Genomic DNA, 17514 nt, shown 5'->3' on the forward strand with positions numbered 1-17514 from the left:
GCCCAGAATTGGACACAGTCCTCCAGGTGAGGCCTCCCCAGGGCTGAGGAGAGGGGCAGGATCACCTCCCTCGACCCGCTGGCAGCGCTCTTCCTCATGCAGCCCGGGATCCCATTGGCCGCCTGGCCTCTCTCAAGGGCGCATTGCTGGCTCGTGGTTAACTTGCTGTCCACCAGGACTCCCAGGTCCTTCTCGGCAGAGCTGCTTTCCAGCAGGTCGGCCCCCAGCCTGTCCTGGTGCATGGGGTTATTCCTCCCTCGGGGCAGGACCCTGCCCTTGCCTTTGTTGAACTTCCTGAGGTTCCTCTCCGCCCAGCTCTCCAGCCTGTCGAGGTCCCTCGGAATGGCAGCACAGTCTTCTGGTGGGTCAGCCACTCCCCCCCAGTTCAGGATCATCAGCAAACTTGCTGAGGTGCGCTCTGTCCCTTCGTCTAGGTTATCTTTAACTTTAAAAAAAAAAAAAAACTCTTTTCCATAAAGTTCTGAAGCAAACTTCTGAGATCAGGATGTTGCAGGTGATACCTTCATGTTAAAAAGGGGAGTGGGATGAGTTTACAGAAGAAATGAGTTTTAGATAAGACTTTGCAGAAGGGTGAGTTGTGATGAATAAACAAACTGTATTGTGTGTACCTTGGAGTTTTTGCCATTTCCAAGCTAAACTTATGTCTTGTGCACAAGGCTTTTATGTGCAGTCATGGCTTACAGGATGAAAAGCAAATCTACAGGTTGCAGAAGAGGTGAAGGAGGGTAGACAAAAATAATCTTGCACCCAGGAAGAAAAGAAATATAGTTAAGAGTAGAGGTAACTTATATAAATTGTTTAGTCGCTTCTAGGTTCAAAAGGCTTTCGGTTGATAAATAAAAAATGTAGAGGTGCCTGTGTGACTTGCAAACTTTTTTTAGTTTAGTTCACAATTGAAGCATGAAAGTGCCTGTGAGAGGTGCCTTGGCCTTAATGACTTTAGGAGGGTGTTCTGGCCATTATTACAAAGACACGCTTGGCACTGACAGTGCGGATTTGGACTTGCAGCTTGCTCCTGTTCTCCCTGACACCTACTATATGGGTAGAGAAGGGGAGACATTCAGAGAGCTGGATCAGATAATGTGTCCCACACACCCTTAACTTAACCTGCATCAGTTCTGTGACTTTGTTCCTTGCATAGCACCACAAGTGGCATGACTATAGGAGTGAATAGCTAAGAGTAGGCATGGGTTAAGTCAATCCTGCTGCTGAAAGCTATCTGTGTAACTGCAGTCTCAGATTTCAAAGTGGTTAAGTATTCAATAGTCTTAGGAACCTGAGTTCTGATTTTCCCAGACTTAATGTAAGGCCTAAAACTGGATAGTCCCTAGCATCTGTCTGAGCGCTTAAGCTTTCTTTCTTTTTTTTTTTTTTTTTAATATGCACATATTCTGAATAAAGGACTTATTAATGCTATTTAGGACTGATTTACTGATGCTACAGAGATGTTCTGCATATTCAAGTTAAGTTTGTGTGCACATCATTAGTAGTATGCGAAAAACCTCTATTTATATACTAGACTCTTTGCACCAGAGAAAACATGCTTTGTTATTTGCTGTGGATTAAAGATCTCATCATTCATACCGCTAGAACTAGAGGAAAGATTGTGTTTAATTGACCAGACCGCTGCCATCAAAACTGATGCAAGGCAGGCACTTTACAGCGGCTGTTCAGATTCTTGATGAATTCTCCCCTCCCCCCCCCCCCTTCTCTTAGGGTTAGGTTGGATGAGCTTTAATTTAGATATGTTCTTGGACCGGTTCTGGAGCCTGCAGGAGCTGTGGGATCCACTTGCCTTCTCTGTGTGCTCCTATATGTTATCCTAAAGGCCTGCCTATTTAGCTCTGTTGCCTACATTTTCCAGCTGTAATAAAAGAGCACTTTTGCCCTTTTGGCAAGATAAAGGGCAGCAGCTGCTCATATGTGTCACTTTGCCTGTTCGTGGACATATTTCTTTGTTTATTTTCTACTCTCTTAGTGAGAAAGAGTTAAGCTGTTGTTCCAGAAGTTGATATATTCATGTGAAATGGAATTATTTTTTCTAATTCCCTTCTCACATACCAATATTCCTCGTTGCTACCACTTGTCTTGTATTTTACTTCTGCAGTGTCCTATTGAAATTATAATGGAAAAAATGATGGAACCTTACAAAGAACTAGCAAATGATTTGTGCAATCAAATAGAGTTACTGAAATTATATGTATATACACAGAGACAAACACAGAATAGGTTTACCTTGTATATGTTTAGCTTAATCTGTTTATAGATGTTGCAGTTCATCAGTCTCTCACTACAATTTTTGTAGCTGTATTGGATTTTGAATCTCACATTGACTTCTTTGCTATTGTATTGTTAAAAGAAAATCCATATGGCTCTGGTAGAGAGCTGTGTTTCCAATGCTTTAAATATTGTAGTTTGGTCTACTCGAGTGTCTTATTTCTTGGATAAGCCTAAGATGCAAACACAGTCAGAGGTGCTGATGCTAACTTTATTTTACTGTTCTGTGGCTATTACGTGAAGAGCAAATAGGGTTTCCTTCCGTCTTCCCCTTTGGGGGATAACAAATGGTTGGGGTTTTTGTTTTGCATAGGTTTACTGCTCAAGTTCTTCCTTGCCGTGTAGCTCTGGTTGGCACGTTGAAATCTAGATGTTGTAAAGCTATGGTATTTCATCAGGTACTAAAACTAGTACTTATGAACCAGAGCGTTATTCTGCAAATACATCCTTTTTAGCTTTCTTCTTTACATACCATAGCTGAAATGAGCAAATCCTAATCAAGAAGTGCATAGTCCTTCTCTGTAGTGCAGCCTCCAGAAGTCAACAGAGTGGGAGAGGGGTGTGGCCAAGTCTTTTTCAGAAGAGTTTGCCGCATATTGGCTATGGTGGCAGTACCCTGTCCTGACTGGGTATCTGATGTTGCTGTTTGTTTTCTCTGGAAGTATGGACAAGTGATAATTGGTGCCTCTCCTTAAGGGGCTGGTGTCAAGAAAAGGATCTTAGTCTCCTTTCTCAGTTTTTCCCATATCATCTTCAGCAGCTTCTGACAAAAGCATGTTGTCTTTTTAATTGTTCAGTATTCCTTTAATTCTCAGTTTTGATATAACTTAAGTCAAACTAGTTGTAAGACTTAAGGTTTTGACCTTATCTTATCCAGTTGTAAGAATATTCTTCACTAGATCCATTTTGGGTTGATTTTTTTTTTCTTTTAATCAACTTACTCTTTCTGTAGCTCTCATTTAGCTAGACTGATGTCTTATGATGGAAAAATAGAAATAAGTATTTGTACTTGCATGATTTCTGCAGCTATTTTTCTATGTGCATTTCCAGTTGACTGTGTAGCAGCTTCTTCTTAGGCTCTACTTAGAAACTGTAGAACAATCTCTTGCTCACATTGCCAAAATCCAGAAGGTGCGCTTACTATGCAGATGTCTCATCTCATAAAAAGGAGACATCAAGGAAAATGGATACATCAGTTTACTTATCTCTTTCCCTGAACTGTACCTAGCTTTTTTGTTTATTTGTGGGGTTTTTTTGGGGGGGGGAGGGGGGGGTGGTATCACTTGCCAAATTTACTTATTCCTTACTTAAGAGTCAGGAAAGTTTTATAAGCTTCTTATTCTGAAGTTAAGGTAGTTGCAGAGCTCTCACGTTCATTGTCCTGTACAGTGAAGGATGCAGAGACATCCCAAATATGGCATGAAAGGCACTATAGTTAATAGCCAGACCTCTGATATTTTCTTCTAATTTCATATTCAACTTAAAATAACTTCTCTCCACAAGAAGAATAAAAATCTGATCTGATACATATGTTGGTCAGTGTGTGTCTCTTCACAGAGAATATTTCCTTTTGATAGGCGTAACTCTTACGATCCTGACAGAAAAATGCAGTGCACCCGTTTCTGCAATGACATCTGAAAAGTGCTAAGGGTTGCTTCTCCTAGGTCTTAGGGGATGGCAGACACACTTACAGAAAGATTAATCTTTCTATAAGTGTATTTCCCAGAATGGTTGAGATTGGAAGGGACCTCTGGAGATAATCTAGTCCAACCCTCCTGTTCAAGCAGGGCCACCTAGAGCTGGTTGTCCAGATCCCTGTCTAGACAGCTGTTGACTATCTCTAAGGATGGGGACTCCGCAGCCTTTCTGGTCAGCCTGTTCCAGTGCTCAGTCACCCTCACAGTAAGAAATTTTTTTCCCTCCCTTATGTTCAGACAGAACTTCCTGTGTTTCAGTTTGTGCCTGTTGCCTCTTGTCCAGATTCACTTTGACAATTTACTTACTCTAAAAACTTGGTCCAAAGACCTGAGTTAAATATTGAGTGCCGCTGTATTAGGAAAAAGTATATGGTGGAACTGTCCCAAAGCTTTTGCTCCTTTGGCTGTAGCACAGGGTAATACAAATTCTATCACGGACATGACCATATACTGATTGTATATGACTGGTGAAGTCATTTGAACTGTGTAGCATGTTGCTCCTTTTGTAGATGTTTGCAAAGGATTGCGGTTGTCTTTTGGCTTTTTTGTTTCTTTCCTGGCTCAAATCCAGATTGTGAAACTGTAAGAACAGCTTCTACGCGGCACTTTAAATAAAAGGTGGCAGTGAATCATGCTAAAAGAATGAAAGAGTTTGTCTGCTTGTAGCCCACTGCGAAAGGGCTGAGTTTGCTGATTCAGTGGATTTATTAGTTCTTAAAGATTTATAAATTTAAATTGAGGTTATTTCTGGAAAGACACTTTCTCTTTGTCTGAAGTATATGAGTAGTAGGGAGAGTGATGCCAAATACATAAAGACATGAAGTGTACATTAGAGGGCCAAAAGAAAATTAGCATCTTCCGGGGTCTAGAACTTGTTGCTATTTTCTTATTAGACACTGTGGAAAAGGATTTTTCTCTCTGCAAGCAATCGGTAAAGTAATATTTGGGAAGAATTAATAAGAAAAATGTAAGCTTTTGGTTAGCAAAGCTTCAATGCTTTTTCATTAAAGGGTGGATATTCTGAAGCTGTATTTCAAACTTGCTTCTGCAACCATGAAAGGTTTCAGAACAAGATTGTAAGTAGGATGAAATAAAACTATTGAACCTCAAACTGGACTCAGATCTAGGTTTCTACATTAATTCTTTTGTTCCCTACAGGTGCACATTCCACACTGTCTGTCTGTATGGCCTTTCCACAGGTTTTTCTTTCCTGCTGTAGCATTTTTGGATCAAGATACTCTTAATACTTTACAAACAAATTGACCTCCCTCCCTCATCTTTTCCTACTTCCATGGTTTTCAGAATCTCTGTCAACCACAGATTTCCTAATTTGAATTTAATTCTGAAATCAGGAAACTGATTTTTGTAGTACTTTAGGTATTCTTCACTGGAATAGCTTCCTAGCCTTTGAATGTTATCTCCGTGTTTTCAATTTGGCTGTCAGTTCCTTCCAGTTAAACGCTGCTTTTTGTGTCAAGCCCGTTTCTTCTTGTCATGAAAGCAGGGTCTTGATACATGGGAAGAAAAAAAGGAATGTTTCACACTTTTGTTGGCTAACAAATCTAGCGCTGCTTCTTTACTTTTCTCTTTTTAGCCATAGTTCAACTATGGTCACCCCTCCCAAGCAATAAATTGGGAAGACCCAGAAGTCTAACACCTAGTGGAAGAAAACTATGTGGAAATTTCATTTCTGGTTTTCATAGTGTTTCAGATTTATCATCTTATGATGACTCAGCTTCCTGCCTGGAGACTTTATTGTTGTTATTCAGGTATCTGTGATACTAATCTCTAAAATGTGCAAAATGGAGATTGTCTCCTGTTATTTCATTGCCTACTGTTTCCTTCTTCCTCCCCTGTACCCTCCGTTGCAGAGATCTGGGTTGTGAAGGCTTACGAGACTATCTTCTGCTAGTGGTGAGTTAACGAAACAAGCTCTTATCTGAATTAATGCGGGTATTACTTTCACAATAACAAATACGAAGGGGAGTTGAGGAGTTGGGGGGTGAAAGAGAGAGGGGGAAAAAAGGAGCAGCCGCCTGGGTTATCCTCAGTGCGTTATGAAAGAGGAGTGGGAGGAGGCAGGAGAGAGTTCTATTTAAATAAAAATAATAATTTAAAATATACCATATCTTGTGGTCTTACTCAGTAGTAACCATGAAATGGTTTGCTTTCGTCATACAGTGCACTGGAACGTTCAAGCTAATCAGGCATACGAATTGACTGAGCGTCTGTAACCGCTTTATCATAGCCTCCAAAGGGTGGTATTTTGCCTGCTAAGTGTTTTTGCTGTTATGATCTCATTTTGGGGTTAATATCTCCGCTACTGGTAACTTAATTTGACTGAAATGCAGCCCCCTCAGTATGATTTCCTGGAGAGGAGGAGCTTAGGAAACGCTTGTGTCTTTTTTGTGAGTGCTTGAAATAAGTCTGTCATGGTGATTCTTTACTTCCCAAGTTTATTGATTCAAATTAGATGGAACTTAACTGTATTCCAGTGATTGGGATTTGAAGCCTGTCACAAGAGTAGGATGAGTATTGCTTGTCCTATACCATGAGCCATTGTCATTTTAGGTAGTGCCCTTCTTTGAGGGGGAATGGCACGTTCTGTTTAAAAAATGCTATTTAAACTAGATGGTTTTACTGTGGGCAGTAGAATTGATAGAAATTCAGCTCTAAAATTTTGATGAAGGGATAACTACTGGCAAATTGCTTTAGGTAACCCTCTGAGCCAGGTCACTTAAAAACCCTAATAAGTATTCTAAGGGATCTTTGGCCTGGTCAGTCAGTGCCCTGCAGGAAGTGGATGTTAACTCAGACTGGGGCATGAAGATGTACAAATGAACTTTCTTCTGGCCATGAAATATCAAAGTGACATTATGTTTGCAATGGAAAAAGATGCATTATATTTTGGCAACCATGCAGGATAAAAGGAACTTTGGAAATTTTGATTTATAGGAGATGGAACCTAACTTGTTTTGGAACAAATACCATATTATTTGCACCTGACCAGAGAAATAGCAAACCTTACTCTCCTTATGCTTATGTGGGAAAGAGGAAGGCCTAATAAAAGTAACCCTAACTGCCAAACATCAGTCTTACTTTTCAGAGATTGAAACACTGACTCATTGACAACATCACTTGCCATCCCAAGACTTGCTGTGCTGAAGGTCGACAAGGATTCTGGCAGTCTTTTGGAGCTAGTAATCAAAATGCAGACAGTATATTCATCAAAGGTACAGGAACAGAAATCAAGTAGTGAGATCACCCCCTTCCCCCCTTCCCCTATGGTGCAGCTCCGTAGGGCGTAGTTCACCCAATTTCGTATTTGATCTTTAGAATTATGATAAAAGTTATTGGAGAGTCTTGCACTGTGGTTGGTATGTGTGGGTGTGTTTGTTCTTTGTTTGTGTGGAGTTTGGGGTTTTGGTGGTGGGTTGGTTTTTTTTTTTTTTTTTTTTTTTTAAACGATTCATTACATCTGGTCGTCTGGGATTAAAGAATTTTTTGCCTCTGGTGGAATACCTGTATTGGGACACTGGTTTAAAGGTGATGGCTCATATATGTTATCGAAAGGGTGTCTGAAATTGGTAAGCGACATGGTGAAAGGCTCCAGCATACAAATAATATGAATATGGGCCTGAATAGAAGAGGAAATTTTTTTGTTTGTGGGTGGGTAGGTTTTTTGTTTGTTTGTTTTATTCTCCCTCCTCTGGCAACAGGTCACTTCAGTAAGGCTTTTTAAAGTTGGCCCTTAGTTTGAAATATTCCAAGAAAGTAAGAATTCATGGACAGAGCACAGCTTATGCCATCAAGGGTACGTTGCAATTTTGACATGATAGCACGTTAATCTTAGATGTCTGAAATGCAAGAGGTGTTGCCAAGACTATGCAACATGTACTTCAAGAAGGTATTTAGTAATTTACTGAAGTATAGAGGAATGCGTCTGCATAACAATAACAAACTGAGGTATTTAAAGCAACTAAGAAATTGACTTCAGAAGATGACTGGTGAATAGGAATATAATTTTAAAAGAAAGTTTAATAACACTTCTGGGGAGTGTCAGAGTTTTCTTGTATTGAATAGGCAAGATGATACTTAGTTCTTCATTACCATATTTTAAAAGATTTTTACAAAAGTTGCAACCTAAGAGATTTGGTGTGCAGTAAAAACACCCTTTTCTTCTGCGTGAATTGAAAGCATTGGAGCTCAGTGTTGATTTTACCTTGGAAACTGGAATTTGGCTTGATTGTAACTGTGGTTCAAAGAGCCTACCTACAGATAAACATTGTAGCAAACCTACACAGACCACCTCTTGGCGCTTGACGGCCATCGCTGAGCAGCGAGGACAGAATTTAGGTTTCCATCCACATCAGGAACATGTTCCTTGTATTTGAACTGAAATATCTTAGCTGATGCCTGTGCAGTTAACACTGTCCTAGCAAGTACTTTATCTAATATGGGTCTTACTTGATCTTATCTGTGAGCAGAAGTCTTGTTTTTTAATAATGAATATCATCTGTAATTTAAACTCTTGGCAACATGGGGAAGAATGAACCTCAAGTATGTGTTTTTATGGTATCTTTGGAAAAACTGGCTAATCATGTGCCATGTATATGTGGCATATATATATATAACAGGGAACACTTTAAATATAATTACTTTCTGCTAACTGGTTGGACAGGAAAAGTAGAGAATAGCAAGGTAAGTATGAAGGTCTTGAGAATGAACCTTTGTGCAAATATACTTTCTCATCAACATTTGAAACTTTCCTGTTTACCAGTCTGTGGATATTTCCTAAAGTAATACAGGGAGCAACAATATAATTCTAGTTTTTGCTTAATATATATGTTTTGAATTTGACAGCTTAACCTACTCTGTCTCTAATGCTATCAGCACAAAAACTCTTTAGTTTTTAATTGCAGTAATTAAACTTCAAACTCTATTCAGAGTAACTGAACAGTATCCATACCCATGTATGTTGGGTATGGAGTTAGTATTGCTTATTATGTTTCATTTACTTTAAATTCTGTCATAATTGATAAACTGAAAGGGTTAAAGAGTGTCTGACTTTTCCCACTGTAAACACTGGGAAAAATGTAAAGATAGGCCCTCTGAAGTTTTTTCACGAGCTCACAAAATTGCTTTACGCACTCAGTTTAACCGTTCAGGGAGACAGCCTACCTAGATCCAAAGACCTCTGGCGAGACTTAAAGAGGCTCTCAGATTGTTCATACACAGGTTAATGCTCAGACTTATAAACGTTGATGGCCTAACGTAAAGTAGGATTTCTGAGGACTTTAAGATAAATGTCAATCCTTGATTATTTTCTTACTGTAACTTCACTCCTTTTGTTGGTGTGGAATAATTCCCTATGGTGAAAAGGCTGAACTGAGTTATAGCATTCGATGGTGGTTATTAGATCCTAAGTGGGGGAAGAAGGCAGATACTGAGTTCAGTAAGCCTTGTTGGCATATTGAGAGAGGATCTCAGTGTCATAAGGAGGCACAAAGTATAAGTGGTCCATGAAGTTGTTTGTAGAGAGTTAGTATACAGTGACAGTGGGCATTCAATTACTATAATTGTTCTTCCCTTCAGTAGGAAAAGGAGGGATTAAAATAAGCGTAGGACTTGGGAAGATAGTGTATAGACTAGCACCGCACATATGGTCCTTAGACCAGAATGCTCACAGTGCAAGATTTAGACCAAGTGCAAGGATGTAATAGAAAGTTAAATTGGGGGACCATGGATGAAAGTCAATAAGTGCACTAAGACAAGAAAAGTAGTAAAATTCTTCACAAACAGTTTCTGGTTCTTCTGTTTTAAGCTTTGTAAATGCTTTTTGTTAAAAGTTTCTATGACGTTTCTAACTAAACCTCTGCTGGTGACACGCAGAAGATAATTTTAATCCTACCTAGTGCCTGTTAGTGGTGAAATTCATCTAAAACTTTTGTCCCCTTTTTATGTTTACAGTCCAGCTTCATCAAGATGATCTCTCTATTGTTGATATCCCTGTAGGAAGGCTGAGTAAGAGCCACAGGGCAGTCTCACAACTGCTATCTGCAGAGGCTGCTTGCTAATGAATGATGCTACCATGTGGTTGTGGAACAAAGTTCTAATGAGACCCCAAAGGAGCCAGAACAACCATGATTTTCCTTGGAGCACCATTTTAAACTTTTTTTTGAACAAGCCCCATTGTATTGCTTAGTTTTGTGAGGTGTGATGATTTTTTTTTTGTTTGCTTGCTTGCTTGTTTGTTTTTTGCTTTTTCCCCTCAACCTGTCATGCTGCTTACCTTTTAACTGATTAATTATTCTTCATTTACTGCGTTTCAGGTATATTGGGTCCATTTGCATTTCTTTCAGGAGTGTGTTGCCAGTACTGGCTGTGTAGTATTCAGTACCTGCGCTGTATTTTATTTTATTTCAAAGCCTTTCTGATCCCTGATATTAAATTACTCAGATACCTTTATCTCTAGATTTGCACGTTTGCAGATGGATGATGTCAAAGGGAAACAGTTAATGTATGTTTTCCACTCTGAGTGACAGAAATTCCTTTTGAGAATTCATAAATATAAGTTAGGCTAATCTTATGAGCTGACACAACGTCTGTGTTGGTGGAACTAATCAGAATGTACTCCTACTGGATATGGAAAAGAAGATTTGGTGAATCCTAGAAACTGCCAGAAGGATTGATTGATTAAAAAAACACTAAAACAACTGAGTATACTGGACTCTTTAAAGCCAGTTTGTTGTGCAGCTCTTCAGCAGTAGCCCAGCAGTCAAGTGACTGAAGAACAAGTTAGCAATTAACTTGCCTCGACACTGATGAGAAGGATCTTTTTGGAGAGAGGAATAGAGATATGGTATGAAGTAAAGAAGTTGGGAGGGGAAAACCCTGCCTAGTGGGATCTTCATTGAGCACACCAGTGTGGAAAATGCATACACAGATTTTCATCAGCTGGCATGGATCTGGCTTATCCCTTAAAATACTTTGGTCTGCAAGTGCCCTCATCTTCAAAAACGTTCTACTTTTCCCAGAGTAGATGTGTATGCCTTCCATATATCAGACACTGAAACCTAGGGAATGAACTCTAGACCTTAGGTGCAGAAATCTCCATGCAAATAGATTTTAAAAAAACAAAAATTTTCTCTGGTTAACTCTGGCATTGGATGGATCTGCATTGACTTAGTATTTTCATATACATTTCACACTTGAATTTGTCACTATGGAGACTGATCTCAGAGAGCCAGGCTATCTTGGTATTGAAACAGAGCTGAGAGATTAGGACTTAGTACAGAAGGGACTAGCTTGATAAATTATGGGGATTTTTTTTTAAAGGTTTTCTTGCAGCATTTTTAATTATATTTCTTCTGCTTTTTCAGAAATCAAGGGTTGTAGCATCTTTTGAAAAACATTTTTTCTGAAGGTATATGATAACATCGTATTTACTCTTCCAAAGACAAAATAAATTGTTTTCATTGTGGAATTTGTTCCCCTCAGTCTTAGAATATGAACAAAAAGACAAAGAAGACAAAGAGGCTTGCTTCAGTGATGCGGAAGATTGGTTTTCTTCATTGACACGAAGCATGTTAGGTAATTTTTCCCACAACTAGTAACTTTATTTTTGAGAGGAATGCGTATTTTCCGACTTTTTAGTTCTTCTGGCTAGATCATACTGGAGTCCATTTTTGAAAATAGCTTCCTTTATAAAAATAGGGAGTGTTTGAAATTCCTGATGGCTATGTTACAGCAATTGCTGCATCTCATTTTTATGTTGCCCTGTGTAGATGGCTAACTAGAGTGTTAATCTCGTAATTTATCAAGATCAGTTTCTAGTAATTTCTTACCTTTGCAAAGATATGCTGACCTCTAGTGTCAGTACCTCTATTTTCTCTTTTGTGGTTTGTTATCAACATAGAAAAATCAGTTCTTGGGCTCTGTAACTCTCCTGAGTTCCAGGAATTTCTGATTAGTTTAGACTCGATGACTCTACAAACTTCCCCAGCTCAAAATGAAAGCTTCTTGAACCAGGTCTGAGGTGTGTGCAGATGCACATATGTACACACAAAAATCTCACCTTTGCGAAACTACTACTTTTACACTTGACTCTGGTAGTAAAAATCAGTGTTACTGAATAAAATTTTTCCCAGACTTTTTCAAACAGTCTTGTTCTTCATTTGCTGTTTTGTATGATCTGAAAGCATAGAGGTTTTAGAAAGGTAATTTTGAAGGAAGGAAGGAAAATCAGTTTGAAACTCTTACAGATGTGTACTGTCCTGGAACGCAGCTTGTTCTCACTATCCTGTGGTCATTTGCAATGTACTTTTTAACTCATGAATTTACTTGGCTCTTCTGAAATTCAATTAAATGTATGATAAAATATCTCCCTATCTCCCCTCCCCCCCCGCTGTGTGTTCTTGCTACTTCAGACTTGCATTCTTACTGTTTTGAAGTAATATTTTCAGTTTCTTCTGTTTTCAGTGCCATATCTACTGTGAGGCAGCCTTTTCATTTAAAAAAAAAAAACATATTTCTGTGTTGTTTCACGCATTATGTGGCTGTTATTCTTCTCTTTCTTTAGCGTCACTTCCAACCACAGGAGGCGCTGCTTGTCTTTATTCTCTTTGGCCTTTATATGCAAAGTGCTGAATTTCCATTGAAGTGCCCGAGATTATGCAGAAGCACTGAAATACCTTTGTGGATGTGCCTCTTTGCTTTTGAATGTAAAATTATGCATTGCTGTTAATATTACACTGCTTTTGTTTTGCAAGATGTGATATGTTGGAAATAAAGCAATCAAACAGTAAGGAATTGGTTTTTTTTTTCCATATTCTTTTCCCCTCTTCTTTCTGAAGTTGGGTGATCCCAAAAGACTGGGTCATCTGAGTATAAGCTTTGAAGATGACTAAGAAGCTCAACTTTATCCTCTGATTTAGAACCCTTGCTTTATGAGTGAATAGTTTTGATGCAGACTACTTTCATGTGCTAGATAATTAGAGTATGCATACTAGGAAGAGTAGCTCACACCTACATTTCTGATTTCATGAACTTTACTTGTTATCACATGATGGTGATCTTAATTTTTTGGAATAAGTTCCTGGGGTTTTATGATGGCAGTAGTTAGTACCGTTAAAACTGAGCTTTACTACTATCCAGTGTATTGGATGGTAGTTGGCATGCTTTAGCATACATCTGCGCAGAAGGCTGGCTGAAATTGCAGATCCTGTTTAAGAGTTGCACAGACATGTCTCCTTCCCTGTGGCTCCTCTTTCTCTTCCTGGCACAGGCTCATAGTGGCTAGATGTCTCTGCCTGCTTGTCAGCAGGCTGTCGCTCTTGGTGAATAAGAAAGATGATCTGGAGCTTGAACCATGCGCTATAGGGTTTGCTTTGGCAGTTAGAGCTGTGTTCTGCAGTGGATACCTCATCTTCCTTATCAGTTGGTTACAGTGGCTTTATAAAAGCAGGGCTTTGCCTGAAAAGACCTGATCTATTTTGTTAGGTGTTAGGCTGCTAGATCTCGTGCTTTGTGACTCTGTACACCTGGCGCACTGGTGCGTTGGCAGAGAACACATTATTTGGCCATATTTTTTCAAACTGGGAAAGCTGTTGTTTGACTTTGAACTGAGGAGGAACTTCCAGAATTTTATAGTATGGTGTCTTTTTGGTGTTAAATGGGTGCACATATGAATTTGCAAGTTCATTTGTAAAATCTGATTTATAAGTATGAAGATATGTTTATCTGGCTTAAAACTGACTTTGAACGCTTATAGGTATGAGAATGTGGAAATGAAATTTTAGATATCCACAAATGGATACTAGATTAACAAAGTCTTACAAAAATGGAAAATGAAACATGTTTTTAAAAAAAAAAAAACAAAACTTACAAGATTAGCCAGTTGGTAATGAGTATTCTCTTTCAGGTATTAAAGTTCCATTAAAAAGATAATTCAGGCAGAGGTTGGGATGTCCTTTCTATGACTTTAAACCTACATGTAAAACTTTTCAATTTTTTAGCCTCCACCAAAATACTGGGGATTTCTTGTAACCTGGAATGGCATCTATCATGCTCTGCTTTGCTCAGAAAAATTAAAGAAAAAAATTTAATGAATTAAGCTTTTGCATCACTTTTCCTAACTGTAAGCTTAAAAAAAAAGAAAACCCACTGGCGTTAAGTGACCTAGATCAGGATTGACTGATTATTTATTGCATATATGCTGACTATTGGTAGATACTTCTGTTGGGATTGTCTTGCCCCCTTGCTGTGCTAAAGGTGAATATCATAATGTTAAATACCCTGATCAAATTTGAAAGGAGAAATCATAACGTTTTATATTCCTTAGTTTTAGAAGGTGACTGATTCTGAGAAGAAGCACTCAAGCATAGATGAAACATCATTTAAGAAGGGAAGACTAAAAACTAATTTGCTATCTTGAGGAGTATGCAAGTTTGGGCACTTTCTGGCCTGTCCTTCTCTGGTTCTGCTCTCTAGGCAGGAGGATGAGTTCTGGAGATCAGGATTCATGTAACATTGAGCCCTCTGTAAACTTGCAAAAACAGACTTGGCAGGCAGAACAAATGCACAATAGGGAGTCCTTCCACCTAGCTGCCTATTTTGGGACTCTCCCGTCATACGCTTCTCTACAAACCAACGGTTTGTGACATAGTGAAGGACATGAAGTTGTATACGCTATTCTTGGAGTTTTGCACTCTCCTCTTTCCGATCATCCTCGCTTTTCAGGGCAAACATACCTATAGTCTACGTCTCAGTGATCTAGGGCAGTGATGCTTAGGAGGAATTTAGCACTACAGTCCAAAACTCAGGCAGTCCAGAAACATTCCTATGCCTATTGCTAATATGGCATTAACTCAACTGATGTGACTGATTACTGAAGCTGGAGTTTCTCAGCTTGTTAACTGCTCCACTTTTTTTTTTTTTTTTTGGTCCAAGCAAGTGTAATAATCCGTGAGAAGCTGCTATTCTATTTGACGTTAACTATTTAATAATCTTAAGATTAGCATCACGTTCCGCCTTGTTTTTCCTAGAGCAATCCTACTGGAGTTTCTGGCGTTTTGGGGGTAAATAGGTGGGCAAGCTCATGATCTTCACATCTAGAAGTATCAAATTTTGTATTCTGTCCTAATTACATCTCTATTTTCTTCCATTGACTGCTTACTCTCTTTCTGCTTCCTCACAGTTTATTAACTATGTGGACTTTCTGGTCTTTTACATACCAAATTCATAGTAACTTCTGTCAGTTCTCAAAGACCTTCCCTCTTTTTCCTGTCGCTGATGGTATTTTACGTGTTCTGGTTACTTTTGACTTAACGTCAGCGTCTTCCAGCTTCCTAGCTTCTCCTCGCTCTTTCTCTGCCTCTCCTCTTCCTTCTAACCGTTTTCATCTCTAGCCATGATATTTTTCATCCTTTTGCTTCATTGTTTTCTCTTTTGCCTTTCCTAACTCTCTATTTTTTGTTTGTTTGTTTCTTCTTATGGCTTGCACAATTGCATACTTTTGTCTGTGTAGCTTTTTAATATTTCATTTGTAAAATACCTCCACCAGAAGTAATTCATATCTACTTCTTATCAGACTTATTGTCTGATCATGCAGATTGTTGAAAAGCTTGAACTTCCTTTAGCCCTTTCAGAGAGTGTACCTGTTGACTAGAAGGAAAGTAGGATAAGGAACATGATTATCTTTGGAAAGCCCTCAGTAAACGTACAGTACAACTACAGCACCAGAGCTTGTGCTAGTAGTTTCCCAGTTGTATTACAGTGCCAGCGTGCAGAAATTATTTATTCCATTTGATAAACTCCTTACAGATGATACTACAGAAGCAACATGCAAAATGCAAGTACCTAGGATTTTCAAGGTGTTCATTTCTCGTGGCAGTCTAGGAAATGGTCAGAAATCTGTCACTGAGAAAGAGCAAATGTCAGGTAAGCTCTCTTGCCACGCAACCACTCCAGGGTTTTGGCTCTTGAAGGGAAAGTAAGAAAGTAAATAAACAAAAAGTTCATGTCATGCAGCTGTCACATGAATAGAACTTAAGCAGAACCAGAGCCCCTTGCTCTTTTCTGCTGGAGATTGCTCTAAGTCAAGTAAGCCTGTTTCAGTTGTTGCCTGTTCTGCATTTCAGATTCTATGCACATCCTTTCTATTATGAGTACATTTCAATACATTATCAAACATGCCTTCCCTTGTGTAAATTGAATACAGGATGGTGTTTGACAATCACGGCAAATTAGCTATCTGTCAGAGCAGTAAGTCCTCAAGCAGTGTGACTGAGGCTTGTACCTATGGCTGGTGTTTTATTGTTCCATCCTCTAAAGTACGTGATTGCCCCCTGGAAAACGTTCGTTAGGGGAGATAGCCTTTGGAAACACAATTTCTATTTTCTCTTTAAAAAAAAGAGAAAGTTCTCAAGCCTACAAATATTAAGCAGAACAGATATATTATCTTTCTTTGCTTATGTGATCTCCTTGGTATGTACGTCTGATTTTGGACTTTTTCAGCTGCAGTAAAGAGTTGTAATGTTGCCAGACCAATGGTGTTTTTTTATGTGAAGTTATCAGAAGTCATTATACTTACATGACTGCTTTCAGAAATCACTACCGTTTTAGCTGCTGCTTCTTAAGCTGCTTATTCAGATCTTGGTCTATGAGAACTGGGCATGGTTCTTGACTTTACTTGAGACCATCTGATACAGACAACGTAACTTGATGGTGGGTTTTTTTTTTTCCTCGTTTTTCGCAACTTTGGAATTGCTGTACCCTCTAAAGTAAACTGTGCTCTTGTACCTGCTTTGCTTTGCTAGCAGCAGATACCTGTGAAATTCACTGGCAAAATGTCAAACTGTTTTCTTACTATTGATCCTCCCCGAGTATGATCCACTTGTAGGGATTGTGCTTTTCATTCTCTTTCATGGCTCAGACCCATGAGGTTAATCACACAGGAACTTGCAAATTTATGTGATCAGTACCTATTACCTGATAGGAATTTGAGAATGTTTTTGTTTAGTTTCTTTTTTAGAAACGTATAGAAACGTTTTTGAAGAAAATACCTATGCCACTGTGGAGGACACTGTCAATAGAGTCCCCGTGTGCCTTGCTACAGAAGTTGATAGTATACTCTGCGTGAGTTGGAGAATTACGGACAGAGGAAAAGATGCAGCAAGGGTCATGCAATGTTTTCCTGGGAAACAGATGACTTCTGCCAAGTCACCTAGGGAGACGAGGAAATATATTGTAGGTGGTCTTCTGCGTAATCTCTTTTTTGGGGTTCTTGGCTTGAAATTCAGGCACCTGATCTTCAGAAATACTGACAATTTTAACTGTAATGTGAAATAAACTGGAAAACCACATCCAGCCATCTTGAATTGCCTCCTCAAAATGAATGGCTGCTTTTTTGACCTTCATGTTTCTGTGCAATGATCCATAGACTTTAATGCCAGGAAGAGCCATTTGGTCTAATCTGATCTGTACATTGCAGGACCTTAAATTTTGCCTAGCTACCCTT

General features: G+C 39.0%; 1 protein-coding gene across 6 annotated transcripts in view; it reads left to right on the forward strand.

Annotated features, from left to right (window-relative positions):
• Positions 1 to 17514, forward strand: part of LOC104153258 (contactin-3) — a 251764-nt gene that overhangs the window by 139653 nt on the left and 94597 nt on the right. Inside the window, exon 1 of one of the 6 annotated variants that reach the window (XM_009689063.2) lies at positions 17024 to 17243. The exons of the other annotated variants lie outside the window; for them this stretch is intronic. The gene's annotated coding sequence lies outside the window, so the exon portion shown is untranslated. Of the gene's footprint in view, positions 1 to 17023; positions 17244 to 17514 lie in introns of those variants that run through there. 6 annotated transcript variants of the gene reach the window in all.

This window comes from Struthio camelus, chromosome 14, assembly GCF_040807025.1.
Source record: "Struthio camelus isolate bStrCam1 chromosome 14, bStrCam1.hap1, whole genome shotgun sequence".
Lineage (NCBI taxonomy): Eukaryota > Metazoa > Chordata > Aves > Struthioniformes > Struthionidae > Struthio > Struthio camelus.